The following is a 14,828-nucleotide window of genomic DNA, read 5'->3' as shown; positions in this document are numbered from 1 at the left end:
AAGGGCAGAGGGAAGAAGCTGCACAACACAGCTAGTTCCCAGGAACAGAAGTCCTCCCCGGCCTCTACAAAATCCACCGCATGACGCTGGGGCTCCGCTAAAGGAGTCCGCCCAGTTGGGGGCACGTCTTCGAGTTTTCAGCCACATCTGGGTTCATTCGCAGGTGGATCCCTAGGCAATAGAAATTGTTTCTCAGGGTTACAAGCTGAAATTCGAAGAGGTGCCTCCTCGCCGGTTTTTCAAATCGGCCCTACCATCTTCTCCCCAGGAAAGGGAGATAGTGTTAAATGCAATTCACAAATTGTATCTTCAACAGGTGGTGGTCAAGGTTCCCCTGCTTCAACAAGGAAAGGGAAATTATTCGACCCTGTTTGTAGTCCCAAAACCGGACGGTTTGGTCAGACCCATATTAAATTTAAAATCCCTGAACCTATACTTGAAAAGGTTCAAGTTCAAGATGGAATCGCTAAGAGCGGTCATCGCCAGCCTAGAAGGGGGGGATTTTATGATATCTCTGGACATAAAGGATGCATACCTTCATGTACTCATTTATCCACCTCATCAGGCGTACCTAAGATTTGCGGTACAGTATTGTCATTACCAATTTCAGACGTTGCCGTTTGGTCTCTCCAGAATTTTCTCCGAGAATTTTCACCAAGGTAATGACGGAAATTATGGTGCTCCTGCGAAAGCAAGGTGTCACAATTATCCCGTACTTGAACGATCTCCTCATAAAAGCGAGATCAAGAGAGCAGTTGCTGAACAGCGTATAACTTTCATTGAAGGTGTTACAGCAAAACGGCTGGATTCTCAATATCCCGAAGTCGCAGTTGGTTCCTACGACTCGTCTGACTTTGCTTGGGCATTATTCTGGATATGGACCAGAAAAGGGTTTATCTTCCGATAGAAAAGGCCCAGGAACTCATGACTCTGGTCAGGAACCTATTGAAACCAAAACAGGTGTCAGTGCATCACTGCACTCGAGTCCTGGGAATGATGGTGGCATCATACGAGGCCATTCCCTTCGGCAGGTTCCATGCGAGGATCTTGCAATGGGACCTACTGGACAAGTGGTCCGGGTCACATCTACAGATTCATCAGTTGATCACCCTGTCCCCCAGGGCCAGGGTATCTCTCCTGTGGTGGCTGCAGAGTGCTCACCTTCTAGAGGGCCGCAGGTTCGGCATTCAGGACTGGATCCTGGTGACCACGAACGCGAGCCTCCGAGGTTGGGGAGCAGCCACACAGGGAAGAAATTTCCAAGGTCTTTGGTCAAGTCAGGAGACTTGTCTTCACATCAACATCCTGGAGCTAAGGGCCATATACAACGCCCTATGTCAAGCGGAGACCTTACTTCGCGACCAACCAGTTCTGATCCAGTCAGACAACGTCACCGCAGTAGTTCATGTAAACCGCCAAGGCGGCACAAGGAGCAGAGTGGCGATGGCGGAAGCCACCAGAATTCTTCGCTGGGCGGAGAATCATGTAAGCGCACTGTCAGCAGTGTTCATTCCGGGAGTGGACAACTGGGAAGCAGACTTCCTCAGCAGACACGACCTACATCCAGGAGAGTGGGGACTCCATCAGGAAGTCTTCGCACAGATTGCAAGTCGGTGGGGACTGTTCCAGATAGACATGATGGCGTCCCGCCTCAACAAAAAGCTACAGAGGTATTGCACCAGGTCAAGAGACCCTCAGGCAGTAGCTGTTTAAACAGCTCTTCATTTTCTGATTTTATGTTTATGCTAACAAATTTGCTCTCTGAAAAGTGTCCACAAAGCCAAGTCTCTGATTAACACCTTTGTAGGAATGGTTTTTCACCTATTACTGAATTAAACTTGCTTCATTGGAAAGGCAGCAAGATGCATCCTCATTTCAATGTCTACTGAAATAATACAGGTTGACACCAGGAAACATTAACGCCACTGCATCCTTGCTGCTTTCGCATGTGGAAGTCTGTTTAATGTGAAAACAAGGTGATATCTAATTAGCACACAGGTAAGGAATTAAGAAAATCTTTATTTAAGGGTGAAGGTGTTTCTCACAAAATCGTTGCCCCAATGCATCATTGAAATTCAAGCAGGAAAGATGATTTTAATATATCACTTGTACATTTTGTATTGCTCTTCTGGTGACAATGTAGTTTGTTTTTGTCAATTACCATTTTAATAATAGGGTAAAGAAAATTAAGTGGATTTTTGAAAGAAAACAATACTGTCAATATACTATTAAAACAAATTAAAATGGTAAAAGTTATTGTACTTTAAGTAAAAATAAAAGAGCAAAAATATCAATCCCAGTTTTGGATTACTTTAATTAACAAAAAAAAATGCATATAGCAGAGGATAGTTTCAATCTGCCTACCTCAGGGTTATGGGCCCAGCATGTTTCCATTGCAGTACTCTGCTGCACATGTAAGTGCAAGAGATCCTGAAGCACTCACTCATCATGGGAAAGTACCAATGTGTTTCTTCGTTGGTTGATGGAAGAAACATCTTACAAAAACTCTCCAGATTATTGACTTTTTAAAGTTTTTCTAGGAAACGTTCTAGATGAATGCTTATTAGCCTTTGTCAGTATGTATGTTTGTAAAGTGTCTCTGTGGCGCAATCGGTTAGTGTGTTTGGTTATTAATCAAAGGGTTGGTGGTTCAATCCCACCCAAAGATGTAATTGACCTTGTTATCAGATTTTGGTGATCTTTAAGTAGACAAGTCAAAATTTCAAACCCCCTTCTTATGGTGTAGGGTACCTGGCCTACTCTGATGTAATCAGAGTTAGATTTGAATCAGTGATTTTATAAAAAAAAAGCTAGGAAGCACAATTTAGCAGTGGGTTGCAGAGAAAAAGAAATATGCTGGCAGAAAAATCCAATTGAGTGATTAAACAGCTCTTCATTTTCTGGCTTTATTTTTATGCTAACTAATTTGTTCTCTGAAAAGTGTCCACAAAGCCAAGTATCTGATTAACATATTTGTAGGGATGGTTTTTCACCTATTACTAAATTAAACTTGCTTCATTGGAAAGGCAGCAAGATGCATCCTCATTTCAATATCTACTGAAATAATACAGGTTGACACCAGGAAACATTAACGCCACTGCATCCTTGCTGCTTTCTCATGTGGGAGTCTGTTTAATGTGAAAACAAGGTGATATCTAATTAGCACACAGGTAAGGAATAAAGAAAATCTTTATTTAAGGGTGAAGATGTTTCTCACAAAATCGTTGCCCCAATGCATCATTGAAATTCAAGCTGGAAAGATGATTTTAATATATCACTTGTACATTTTGTATTGCTCTTCTGGTGAAAATGTAGTTTGTTTTTGTCAATTACCATTTTAATAATCGGGTAAAGAAAATTAATTGGATTTTTGAAAGAAAACAACACTGTCGATATACTATTAAAACAAATTAAAATGGTAAAAGTAATTGTACTTTAAGTAAAAATAAAAGCTAAAATATCAATCCCAGTTTTGGATTACTTTAATGAACAAAAAAAAATGCATATAGCAAAGGATAGTTTCAATCTGCCTACCTCTGGGTTATGGGCCCAGCATGCTTCCATTGCAGTACTCTGCTGCACATGTAAGTGCAAGAGATCCTGAAGCACTCACTCATCATGGGAAAGTACCAATGTGTTTCTTCATTGGTTGCTGGAAGAAACATTTTACAAAAACTCTCCAGATTATTGACTTTTTAAAGTTTTTCTAGGAAACGTTCTAGATGAATGCTTATTAGTCTTTGTCAGTATGTACTTTTTGCAAAGTGTCTCTGTGGCGCAATCGGTTAGTGTGTTCAGCTATTAATCAAAAGGTTGGTGGTTCAATCCCATCCAGGGACGTAATTGACCTTGTGATCAAATTTTGGTAATATTTAAGTAGACAAGTCATATAGCAGAGGATAGTTTCAATCTGCCTACCTCTGGGTTATGGACCCAGCATGCTTCCATTACAGTACTCTGCTGCACATGTAAGTGCAAGAGATCCTGAAGCACTCACTCATCATGGGAAAGTACCAATGTGTTTCTTCATTGGTTGATGGAAGAAACATCTTACAAAAACTCTCCAGATTATTGACTATTTAAAGTTTTTATAGGAAACGTTCTAGATGAATGCTTATTAGCCTTTGTCAGTATATACTTTTGCAAAGTTTTGCTGTGGCGCAATCAGTTAGTGTGTACGGCTATTAACCAAAAGGTTGGTGGTTCAATCCCACCCAGGGACGTAATTGAACTTTTTATCAGATTTTGTTGATCTTTAAGTAGACAAGTCAAAATTTCGAAAACCCCTGTTATGGTGTAGGGTACCTGGCCTTCTCTGATGTAATCAGAGTTAGATTTGATTCATACTGTTAACTGGGTAGTATATCACAAGTTATACGGTGTGATTGGTGTGGCTGGTATGAATCTTGACCTTGGATTAACAAAAATCCTTTCCTCGTACTGTCTGTCTCCTCTGGGCACAGTTTCTCTAACTGAGGTATGGAGGAGGGGCATAGAGGGAGGAGCCAGTGCACACCCAGATCTAAAGTCTTTCTTAAAGTGCCCATGTCTGCTGCGGAGCCCGTCTATCCCCCATGGTCCTTACGGAGTCCCCATCATCCTCTACGGACTACGAGAAAAAAAAATTACCGGTAGGTTTAAAATGTTATTTTTTTCTCTGCAACCCACTGCTAAATTGTGCTTCCTAGCTGTTTTTTATAAAATCAGTTAATTAAATCTAACTCTGATTACGTCAGAGAAGGCCAGGTACCCTACACCATAAGAGGGGGTTTGAAATTTTGACTTGTCTACTTAAAGATCACCAAAATCTGATGACAAGGTCAATTACATCCCTGGGTGGGATTGAACCACCAACCTTTTGGTTAATAGCCCATGTAAGTGCAAGAAATCCTGAAGCACTCACTCATCATGGGAAAGTACCAATGTGTTTCTTACAAAAATTCTCCAGATTATTGACTTTTTAAAGTTTTTCTAGATGAATGATTATTAGCCTTTGTCAGTATTGACTTTTGCAAGGTGTCTCTGTGGCGCAATCGGTTAGCATGTTTGGCTATTAACCAAAAGGTTGGTGGTTCAATCAGAGTTAGATTTGATTAAGTGATTTTATAAAAAAACAGCTAGGAAGCACAATTTAGCAGTGGGTTGCAGAGAAAAAAAAAATGCTGGCAGAAAAGTCCAATTGAGTGATTAAACAGCTCTTCATTTTCTGATTTTATGTTTATGCTAACAAATTTGCTCTCTGAAAAGTGTCCACAAAGCCAAGTCTCTGATTAACACCTTTGTAGGAATGGTTTTTCACCTATTACTGAAATAAACTTGCTTCATTGGAAAGGCATCAAAGATGCATCCTCATTTCAATGTCTACTGAAATAATACAGGTTGACACCAGGAAACGTCACTGCATCCTTGCTGCTTCCTCACGGGGAAGTCTGTTTAATGTGAAAACAAGGTGATATCTAATCAGCACACAGGTAAGGAATTAAGAAAATCTTTCTTTGTGGGTGAAGATGTTTCTCACAAATTGTTGTCCCAATGCATCATTGAAATTCAAGATGGAAGATGATTTTCATATATCACTTGTACATTTTGCATTGCTCTTCTGGTGACAATGTAGTTTGTTTTTGTCAATTACCATTTCAGTAATAGGGTAAAGAAAATTAAGTGGATTTTTTAAAGAAAACAATGCTGTCAATATACTATTAAAACAAATTAAAATGATAAAAGTTATTGTACTTTAAGTAAAAATAAAAGAGCCAAAATATCAATCCCAGTTTTTGATTACTTTAATTATAAAAAAAAAATGCACATAGCAGAGGATAGTTTCGATCAATCGACCTCTGGGTTATGGGCCCAGCATGCTTCCATTGCACTACTCTGCTGCTCATGGAAGTGTAAGAGATCCTGAAGACTAAATTGATTAAAGGCCTAAAAGTACTGGACTATAAGGAAAGACTTACTAGGCTGAATATTTATACACTAGAAAAGAGGTGCCTAAGAGGAGATATTATTAATATCTTCAAATATGTAAAGATACATAACAAAGAGTTATCAGAGGAATTATTTATTAAAAGAACACGTGGTCACTCGCTGCGACTGGAGGAAAGTTCAGAACGCAATGGAGGAAAGGTTTCTTCACTGTTAGGGCAATCAGGATGTGGAATTCCCTGCCAGGGAAGGTGGTAATGGCGGACTCTGTAATTGGATTTAAAAAAGGAATGGATACATTTCTGAATGAAAAAGCTATCCAAGGTTATAATACTTAAAATATCAACATGGTTAATCCGGGGGTAACATGAGTTATAGTAGCTAACTAGTCATAAAACATTATTCAGCAAGTATGTAGAATCATCACAACTTAAAACAGGTTGAACACGATGGGCAATTTGCCTCTATTCAACCTCAAAAACTATGTTACTATATTACTATGTTATTGTAGTATACAGAACACCACAATGCAATGAGCAGTGATAGTGAGCACTGATGAGGATACTAGAACTGACACTGAGCAGCAAGATGCAGCACTGGACTATTAGTAATGTACTGTAGTATGCTGAGCACCACAATGCAGCACAAGACAATGAGCAGTGATACTGAGCACTGATGAGGATACTACTGAGAACTGACACTGAGCAGGAGAGACACACTACTAGTATTACTGAGCAGCAATAAGTAACCACTGATACTGAGCACTGATATTGAGATTTCCACTGAGAGAACATAGCCACGTCCTCTCCGCTCTCTCTTCAATGCACGAGTAAAAATGGCAGCAACGCGCAGCTCTTTATATGGAATCCGAATCTCGCGAGAATCCGACAGCGGGATGATGACATTTTCCCTTGTTCAGGTTTTCCGAGTCAGGCGGGAACAACCGAGCCTGCCTCGGACCAGTGTAAACCACGTGGAGTTCGTGGGGAATTCGGTTCTCGGAGAACCGAACCCGCTCCTCTCTACCTTATACCCATAAATGTTTTTATTTTCAATCTAAGCCCCTGCAGTTTTCTGTAAGCATCTGCTTTGCTATGATGATCAACAAGTCACAAGGGCAAACACTCAGGGTTTGAGGCGTAGATCTTAGGACCAGCTGCTACAAGCATGGCAGAGGTGTCACTATCACTGGTGACACCCAGAGAGGTGGCGAGGGAGATTGTAATGCAGTGCGCGCAGATAAGCAGCGCAATGGTAAAAAGGAGGCATGGTTTCATAGGTAGGGGCGTGGCCTGGTGGCCTGAATCTACATTTTGTTGCTCCGGGTGTCCCGGGGGTTGGGGGCTGCACCCGGGGACTAGTGTGTGAGCGGTGCTGGCTCCTGCACAGTGACAGGGCATGGCCACCCAGCATGACGCCTCCCTTCTTGACCATGCTGTAATTGCAGTCGCACTGCAGTTCAGCGTGATCATAAAAAATGGTATAGGCTCCTGCTGGTGCAGACTGTATGTGCGCGCAGGAAGCCGCCACCATTTTTGTGATCACAGCGGCTGAATGTGATGTCATACAGCCGCTGTGACCACGCCCCCTGTGTCTCCTCCGTTGCAGACCCCATTTTGAAGCCTTGCCCCCGCACCGCTCCATCCCTGACTTGGAAATGGAGTGTTGCTGACCCACCTCTCCCCCCCTTCCCCGCCCCGATTGACAGGCAGAGGCGATCACATTCTCTGCGGGGTGCCGCAGAAAATGCAGGCACATGCGTATGCTCTTAGCAATTTTTGCAGTTGGATCGCTTATTGTGATTGCAATCCAACCTGAATCAGGCCCTATTACCTATCACAATGCGCTGCGGGCAGTACAAAATTGGGTTAATATAGGAGAAAAACCCACAGACCTGTGCTCCTTAACTGTACCTGGTGGCTAGTGGAGCGGCTGCCCAGTAATCAGTGTCCACCGCAGTGCGCACACGGCCCACCCCCTACGGCCTCGCTCCCCTTCATCAGCGGCCTTGTGATCCGGAAGGGTGGTGTGTGTGTGACTGACCTTAGGATGAAACCGGAGCCTCCGCTGCAGTGACCCAGCAACCAGGGCACGGGAGTATATAGCGCCGCTGGGAGTGATGAAGCTGCAGTAAAGATGTCTATTAGACCTAGCCTGCTGCAGCCCTTGTAGATTCTCATAAAACAAGTTCTTCTTTTCTTGTCAAAATTAATAGCTAAGAATAGGCTGCCTGAGGCAGGCCCCTGTTAATTGGCCTGCTACTGAAGGCACCAACTACAAACTGAGCTCCCTGTTCATGGAAGCGGGGTTATAGAGGAGAATGCACTGAGCTTCTTGGGAACAGTCAAAAGCTTTGAGCCGGTTGGTGCCTCAGATCAAGATCCTACTCTACACCCCAATGTGAATCCTTGTGGAGTCCAGTGTACCCCACAGAAGAAATTAATGTGTCACACCCATTGGCAGCAACCTTAGAATAGCTGCTGACGGGCACAATTGAGAAAGGAAGGGGGGGGGGGACATTTGAATCCAGCACATAGATGCAATTCAAATATGTAATTTGTACCTTCCTATTTTAAAATATAATGGATGAACCTCACCCTGTGAGAACAATCTTCATGATCAAGAGATCTAATATGTAAAATAAGTATGAGTTGGGATAGGGCTGGGGAGGGTGGCAGCTCGGGCAGCCCCTCCCCCGTCAAGTTAAGGAGATTCAACTGAGGAAGCACAAGGGAACTCTCGTCTGGGGACAACAACTGCAGGGAGACCACATCTTTTCAGATGAACATGGGAGGGCGGAAGGCTGCCTAATACTGAAGCACCATCAAATATCAAACCATATCCAACAACTAGTACAAGCATTCCTGGGGGAAGGTCTGCAGCAGACGGATTTGCATACGGTGATGTCATCCAAGCAGTGGGCCAAAGTTGGCTGGAACCCTCATCTGCATATAAAAAGAGAAAAGGGGCATGCAGGGCATGGCGGCCTTTTGCAGTGCTTGGATGACCCCTAGTTCGCATTAAACACCCCCACCCTCCTTTGGTGTGGGGCTCATGTTGGCCATGCCCCATCCCCTGAAGCATTCATGCTGATTTCTTGCAGCAGCTGGGCACTGTAACAGCTCCAGAGCTGCTCTGTAAGGCAAGTAAAAGGGTGTGGGCCCTGCAGCACCACCTGTAGTTCGCATTGTGCGTTGGAAGGCACAAAGTAAGCAGACGGGAGGAGAAGTCAGGATAGTACACAAGGGCATCCTTTTCTCTTAGTCCGTAGAGGATGCTGGGGTCACATTAAGAACCATGGGGTATAGACGGGATCCGCAAGAGACATGGGCACTTTAAGACTTTCAAAGGGTGTGAACTGGCTCCTCCCTCTATGCCCCTCCTCCAGACTCCAGTTATAGGAACTGTGCCCAGGGAGACGGACATTTCGAGGAAAGGATTTATTGTTAAACTAAGGTGAGCATCTTACCAGCTCACACCTTAAGCATGCCGCAGAACGTGGCATTCAACAGAACACAAGCCAACGGCATGAACAATTGCAGCAAAAAGCTGACCAGAACCGTAACACAACATGTGTATAACCACAAGTAATAACTGCAGACACAGTATGGACTGGGACGGGTGCCCAGCATCCTCTACGTACTAAGAGAAAAGGATTTACCGGTAGGTATTAAAATCCTATTTTCTCATACGACCTAGAGGATGCTGGGGTCACATTAAGAACCATGGGGTTATACCAAAGCTCTTGAACGGGTGGGAGAGTGCGTACGACTCTGCAGCACCGAATGACCCAACTTGAGGTTATCATCAGCCAAGGTATCAAACTTGTAAAACTTAGCAAAAGTGTTTACTAAATAGCTGCTCGGCAAAGTTGCAATGCCGAGACTCCCCGACCAGCTGCCCAGGATGAACCCACCTTTCTAGTAGAATGGGTCTTCACCTAATTCAGTAACGGCAATCCTGCCGTGGAATGAGCATGCTGAATCTTACCACAGATCCAGCGCATAATGGTCTGCATGGAAGCAGGACACCCAATCATGTTGGGAGCATACAGGACAAACAGAGCCTCTGTTTTCCTAATCTGAACCGTTCTGGTGACATAAATTTTCAAAGTTCTGACCACAGCCAGAGACTTTGACTCAACGAAGGTGTCAGTGGCCAAAGGCACCATGTGGAAAGATGAACCACCTTCGGCAGAAATTGTTGACGTGTCCTCAATTCTGCTCTATCTTCATGAAAGATCAAATAAAGGCTCTTGTGATACTGCATGGTTTGTACTGTTTTCCATGTGCTCCCAGATCTTTCAAGCAAGTAGCATGGTCAAGAAAGTTCTGTTTGAAAAGAAACAAACATTTACTGTCATTGTTATGCAAATAAACTTACATTAAAGCTAACAAGAAAGCACACTCGTTCTGTCTTTAAACTGATAAAAGAAACCCCAATAATATGGGGCATGCAAAAATTGAGATAAAACTCAGTTTTGCTCCTCTCCACGGAAATCTTTAATAAAAGGCGAAATATTTGTTAGTTCTGAAGAGAAACCAGAGCATGACCAAGATTCCACCTGTCGCCTGAGTGCCATGCCAGCAGTTCTCATTCAGCTCAAAGTGAGCACCCAATTTGAATGAAAGAAAGCAGATTTCTCACCAGGCTTCCCCTTGCTATAAACATGGTTTGTACTCTTTTCCATGTGCTCCCAGATCTTTCAAACAATTAGTGTGGTCAAGAAAGTTCTGTTTGAAAAGAAACAAACATTTACTGTCATTTCTATGCAAATGAGCTTACATTAAAGCACACTCGTTCTATCTTTAAACCAATAAAATAAAACCCCAATAAGATGGGGCATGCAAAAATTGAGATAAAACTCAGTTTTGCTCCTCTCCACGGAAATCTTTAGTAAAAGGCGAAAGATTTGTTCGTTCTGAAGAGAAACCACAGCATGACCAAGATTCTACCTGTCGCCTGAGTGCCATGCCAGCAGTCCTCATTCAGCTCAAAGTGAGCACCCAATTTGAAAGAAAGAAAGCAGATGTCTCACCAGGCTTCCCCTTGCTATAAACATGGTTTGTACTCTTTTCCATGTGCTCCCAGATCTTTCAAGCAATTAGTATAGTCAAGAAAGTTCTGTTTGAAAAGAAACAAACATTTACTGTCATTTCTACGCAAATGAGCTTACATTAAAGCACACTCGTTCTATCTTTAAACTGATAAAAGAAACCCCAATAAGACGGGGCATGCAAAAATTGAGATAAAACTCAGTTTTGCTCCTCTCCACGGAAATCTTTAGTAAAAGGCAAAAGATTTGTTCGTTCTGAAGAGAAACCAGAGCATGACCAAGATTCCACCTGTCGCCTGAGTGCCATGCCAGCAGTCCTCATTCAGCTCAAAGTGAGCACCCAATTTGAAAGAAAGAAAGCAGATTTCTCACCAGGCTTCCCCTTGCTATAAGCATGGTTTGTACTCTTTTCCATGTGCTCCCAGATCTTTCAAGCAATTAGTATGGTCAAGAAAGTTCTGCTTGAAAAGAAACAGACATTTATTGTCATTGTTATGCAAATAAACTTACATTAAAGCTAACAAGAAAGCACACTCGTTCTGTCTTTAATCCGATAAAAGAAACCCCAATAATATGGGGCATGCAAAAATTGAGATAAAACTCAGTTTTGCTCCTCTCCACGGAAATCTTTAGTAAAAGGCGAAAGATTTGTTCGTTCTGAAGAGAAACCAGAGCATGACCAAGATTCCACCTGTCGCCTGAGTGCCGTGCCAGCAGTCCTCATTCAGATCAAAGTGAGCGCCCAATTTGAAAGAAAGCAGATTTCTCACCTGTCTTCTCCTTGCTATAAGCATGGTTTGTACTGTATTCCATGTGCTCCCAGATCTTTCAAGCAAGTAGCATGGTCAAGAAAGTTCTGTTTGAAAAGAAACAAACATTTACTGTCATTTCTATGCAAATGAGCTTACATTAAAGCACACTCATTCTATCTTTAAACCGATAAAAGAAACCCCAAAAACATGGGGCATGCAAAAATTGAGATAAAACTCGGTTTTGCTCCTCTCCACGGAAATCTTTAGTAAAAGGCGAAAGATTTGTTCGTGCACTATCCTGATTTCTCCTCCCGTCTGCTTACTTTGTGCCTTCCAATGCACAATGCAAACTACAGGTAGTGCTGCAGGGCCCACACCCTTTTACTTGCCTTACAGAGCAGCCCTGGAGCTGTTACAGTGCCCAGCTGCTGCAAGAAATCAGCTTGAATGCTTCAGGGGCTGGGGCATAGCCAACATGAGCCCCACACCGAAGGAGGGTGGAGGTGTTTAATGCAAACTAGGGGTCAGACAAGCGCCGCAAAAGGCCACCATGCCCTGCACGCCCCTTTTCTGTTTTCATATGCAGACGAGGGTTGAAGCCAACTTTGACCCCCTGCTTGGATGACATCACCATATGCAAATCCGTCTTCTGCAGAACTTCCCCCAGGAATGCTTGCACTAGTTGTTGCATTTGGTTTGTTGTTTGGGGGTGCTTCAGTATTAGGCAGCCTTCTGCCCTCCCATGTTCATCTGAAAATATGTGTTCTCCCTGCAGTTGTTGTCCCCAGATGAAAGTTCCCTTGTGCTGCCTCAGTTGAATCTCCTTAACTTGACAGAGATGTGCCTGAGCAGCGGCCCTCCCCAGCTCTATCCCAAATCATACTTATTTTGCATAGGAGATACCATGGTCATGAAGATTATTCTCCCAGGGTGAGGTTCATTCATTGCATTCTGGGTATGCTGACCCCTGTGATTTCCCCAAATGTGGGAAACTCGACTGCTTTATTTGTGGTAGTGGGGGACTGTGTTTGTGTTTTCCTCTGGTCAGCTCTGGTAAAAGTCAGATTTCTTTGTTTCAGATCTTCCTCTAGCCTTGTTCTTCTTTCGAGAGTTCCCTTGTGCTGCCTCAGTTGGATCTCCTTCACTTGACAGGGGGGTGCCCAAGCAGAGACCCTCCCCAGCTCTAGCCCAACTCCTACTTACCAGCCAGGTGTGCTGCCCCTGCGATTTCCCTAAATGTGGGAAACTTGACTGCATAATTTGTGTTTCCCCTGGTCGGCTCTCGTATAATTCAGATCTCTTTGTCTCAGGTCTCTCTCCAGCCTAGTTTGCTGTCTGTTTCCACTTCTCTTTTCTTCAGCCGCTCCCTTCTATACCCTTGTGCACTATCCTGACTTCTCCTCCCGTCTGCTTACTTTGTGCCTTCCAATGCACAATGCAAACTACAGGTAGTGCTGCAGGGCCCACACCCTTTTACTTGCCTTACAGAGCAGCTCTGGAGCTGTTACAGTGCCCAGCTGCTGCAAGAAATCTGCTTGAATGCTTCAGGGGATGGGGCATAGCCAACATGAGCCCCACACCGAAGGAGGGTGGAGGTGTTTAATGCAAACTAGGGGTCGGTCAAGCGCCGCAAAAGGCCACCATGCCCTGCACGCCCCTTTTCTGTTTTCATATGCAGAAGAGGGTTGAAGCCAACTTTGACCCACTGCTTGGATGACATCACCATATGCAAATCCATCTGCGGCAGGCCTTCCCCCAGGAATGCTTGCACTAGTTGTTGCATTTGGTTTGTTGTTTGTGGGTGCTTCAGTATTAGTCAGCCTTCTGCTCCACCCTCCTTTGGTGTGGGGCTCATGTTGGCCATGTCCCATCCCCTGAAGCATTCAAGCAGATTTCTTGCAGCAGCTGGGCACTGTAACAGCTCCAGAGCTGCTCTGTAAGGCAAGTAAAAGGGTGTGGGCCCTGCAGCACTACCTGTAGTTTGCATTGTGCATTGGAAGGCACAAAGTAAGCAGACGGGAGGAGAAGTCAGGATAGTGCACAAGGGTATAGAAGGGAGCGGCTGAAGAAAAGAGAAGTGGAAACAGACAGCAAACTAGGATGGAGAGAGATCTGAGACAAAGAGATCTGAATTATACGAGAGCCGACCAGGGGAAACACAAATTATGCAGTCAAGTTTCCCACATTTGGGGAAATCGCAGGGGCAGCACACCCAGAGTGCAATGGGTGAGCCTTGCCCTGGGAGAAGCACCTTCATGATCATAGTATCTCACCTGGCTGGTAAGTAGGAGTTGGGCTAGAGCTGGGGAGGGTCTCTGCTTGGGCACCCCCCTGTCAAGTGAAGGAGATCCAACTGAGGCAGCACAAGGGAACTCTCGAAAGAAGAACAAGGCTAGAGGAAGATCTGAAACAAAGAAATCTGACTTTTACCAGAGCTGACCAGAGGAAAACACAAACACAGTCCCCCACTACCACAAATAAAGCAGTCGAGTTTCCCACATTTGGGGAAATCACAGGGGTCAGCATACCCAGAATGCAATGAATGAACCTCACCCTGGGAGAATAATCTTCATGACCATGGTATCTCCTATGCAAAATAAGTATGATTTGGGATAGAGCTGGGGAGGGCCGCTGCTCAGGCACATCTCTGTCAAGTTAAGGAGATTCAACTGAGGCAGCACAAGGGAACTTTCATCTGGGGACAACAACTGCAGGGAGAACACATATTTTCAGATGAACATGGGAGGGCAGAAGGCTGCCTAATACTGAAGCACCCCCAAACAACAAACCAAATGCAACAACTAGTGCAAGCATTCCTGGGGGAAGTTCTGCAGAAGACGGATTTGCATATGGTGATGTCATCCAAGCAGGGGGTCAAAGTTGGCTTCAACCCTCGTCTGCATATGAAAACAGAAAAGGGGCGTGCAGGGCATGGTGGCCTTTTGCGGCGCTTGTCTGACCCCTAGTTTGCATTAAACACCTCCACCCTCCTTCGGTGTGGGGCTCATGTTGGCTATGCCCCAGCCCCTGAAGCATTCAAGCTGATTTCTTGCAGCAGCTGGGCACTGTAACAGCTCCAGGGCTGCTCTGTAAGG

General features: G+C 44.2%; 8 non-coding genes across 8 annotated transcripts; 1 reads left to right on the top strand and 7 right to left on the bottom strand.

Moving 5' to 3' along the window:
• Window positions 1–10,359: 10,359 nt before the first annotated feature.
• On the bottom strand, window positions 10,360–10,475 carry LOC135048647 (U5 spliceosomal RNA). The gene has a single exon (XR_010240467.1). It is a non-coding gene; the product is annotated as a U5 spliceosomal RNA (small nuclear RNA).
• Window positions 10,476–10,750: 275 nt separating this feature from the next.
• On the bottom strand, window positions 10,751–10,866 carry LOC135048640 (U5 spliceosomal RNA). Its single transcript, XR_010240460.1, has one exon. It is a non-coding gene; the product is annotated as a U5 spliceosomal RNA (small nuclear RNA).
• A 274-nt stretch (window positions 10,867–11,140) lies between these two features.
• Window positions 11,141–11,256, bottom strand: LOC135048635 (U5 spliceosomal RNA). Its single transcript, XR_010240455.1, has one exon. It is a non-coding gene; the product is annotated as a U5 spliceosomal RNA (small nuclear RNA).
• A 286-nt stretch (window positions 11,257–11,542) lies between these two features.
• Window positions 11,543–11,658, bottom strand: LOC135048628 (U5 spliceosomal RNA). The gene has a single exon (XR_010240449.1). It is a non-coding gene; the product is annotated as a U5 spliceosomal RNA (small nuclear RNA).
• A 270-nt stretch (window positions 11,659–11,928) lies between these two features.
• Window positions 11,929–12,039, bottom strand: LOC135048652 (U5 spliceosomal RNA). The gene has a single exon (XR_010240472.1). It is a non-coding gene; the product is annotated as a U5 spliceosomal RNA (small nuclear RNA).
• Window positions 12,040–12,612: 573 nt separating this feature from the next.
• On the top strand, window positions 12,613–12,776 carry LOC135048691 (U1 spliceosomal RNA). Its single transcript, XR_010240508.1, has one exon. It is a non-coding gene; the product is annotated as a U1 spliceosomal RNA (small nuclear RNA).
• A 1,082-nt stretch (window positions 12,777–13,858) lies between these two features.
• LOC135048567 (U1 spliceosomal RNA) lies at window positions 13,859–14,021 on the bottom strand. The gene has a single exon (XR_010240410.1). It is a non-coding gene; the product is annotated as a U1 spliceosomal RNA (small nuclear RNA).
• A 152-nt stretch (window positions 14,022–14,173) lies between these two features.
• On the bottom strand, window positions 14,174–14,337 carry LOC135048690 (U1 spliceosomal RNA). Its single transcript, XR_010240507.1, has one exon. It is a non-coding gene; the product is annotated as a U1 spliceosomal RNA (small nuclear RNA).
• Window positions 14,338–14,828: the final 491 nt, after the last annotated feature.

This window comes from Pseudophryne corroboree, unplaced genomic scaffold, assembly GCF_028390025.1.
Source record: "Pseudophryne corroboree isolate aPseCor3 unplaced genomic scaffold, aPseCor3.hap2 scaffold_980, whole genome shotgun sequence".
Lineage (NCBI taxonomy): Eukaryota > Metazoa > Chordata > Amphibia > Anura > Myobatrachidae > Pseudophryne > Pseudophryne corroboree.
The sequence above is the reverse complement of the archived record's forward strand: the minus strand, read 5'-3'. Positions and strand labels throughout refer to the sequence as shown.